Here is a 1,171-nt window from a genome sequence, read left to right as displayed (position 1 = left end):
GCATGTCACCCTGAGGGGCGCCAGGGACCCTGTCACTGACCCGTGGCACCCTGGGGTGGCTCCTGGCTCTTGTCACCCCCTCTAAAGCACCCCAGGGTGCCCCCAGGGCCGCCCCTCGGCAGCACCCAGGGGCTGGAGGCACCTCAAGGTGGCCCCGAGAGGGGCTCCTGGTGCCCCCCAGCACCCGGGACCTCCTGGGGCCACTTCCCCGTCCCCGAGGCGTCCCCGAGCCGTGTGTGTGTCCCCAGGGAAGCGGCAGGCCGCCCCGGGGGAGCTGCCGGCCGCCAAGCGCCTCAAGCTGGACGCGGCGGCGCCCGGCTCGGGGAAGTCGACGCCGCAGCCGCAGTCGGGCAAATCCACCCCGAGCAGCGGGTAAGCGACGGCGCCGCCGGCCGGGCCGGGGGGGACACGGGGGGACACGGCGCCCACCCCCGCGTCCCCCCCCAGGGACGTGCAGCTCACCGAGGACGCCGTGCGCCGCTACCTCACGCGCAAGCCCATGACCACCAAGGACCTGCTCAAGAAGTTCCAGACCAAGAAGACGGGGCTGAGCAGCGAGCAGACGGTGAACGTGCTGGCGCAGATCCTCAAGCGCCTCAACCCCGAGCGCAAGATGATCAACGAGAAGATGCATTTTTTCCTCAAAGAGTAGTGCCCCCCCCCCCCCCCCCCCCCGGCTCCCATCCCAATAAACGGGGCTGTTTTGGAGCGGCTGCCTCGGCAAAGGGGGGATTCTTTCCAGTGCTCCCTGGGGATTGATGGGTTTTCCCTTGGCTCCGGGCGGCTGGAATGTGCCTGGATTGACGGCTGCATTGCAGGGGGCGACTAGACAGGGCACTGGGAAAAGGGGGGGYGCATTTTGGGGGGTAAATCCCCCCCATGGGGCAGCTCGGGGGTTAAATCCCCGCTCTGGCTGACTAGAGAAGCAGTAAATCCCCCTATCAGTGTCCCTGTGGGATTTAGGCCTTGGAGCAGCCCCGTGGGGACGGATTCCGCACMTGGGGACAATGGTCCCTTGGGGCAGCCTCAGTGGGAGGGCCGGGCTCCTGTTTGGGGCAGCCCGGGGTAAAACCCCTTTGGGAGSCCCCCAGGGAGGTCACATCCCTTTYGGGGGTGCCCCAGGGAGCCCCATTCCTTCCAAGAAGCAAGAGGGGGGTCCACATTCCTTTGG

At 67.8% G+C, this 1,171-nt stretch overlaps 1 long non-coding RNA gene across 1 annotated transcript; it reads left to right on the top strand.

Moving 5' to 3' along the window:
* The first annotated feature begins 292 nt into the window (after window positions 1-292).
* Window positions 293-659, top strand: LOC112944939. The gene is made up of 2 exons (XR_003248884.1): window positions 293-372; window positions 448-659. It is a non-coding gene; the product is annotated as an uncharacterized LOC112944939 (long non-coding RNA).
* The last annotated feature ends 512 nt before the right edge of the window (window positions 660-1,171 follow it).

The sequence above is a fragment of the Nothoprocta perdicaria genome, unplaced genomic scaffold (genome assembly GCF_003342845.1).
Source record: "Nothoprocta perdicaria isolate Ctin4 unplaced genomic scaffold, notPer1 scaffold_1790, whole genome shotgun sequence".
NCBI classification, from domain to species: Eukaryota; Metazoa; Chordata; class Aves; order Tinamiformes; family Tinamidae; genus Nothoprocta; species Nothoprocta perdicaria.
Note: the sequence above shows the minus strand (reverse complement) of the source record. Positions and strands in the feature narration are given on the sequence as shown.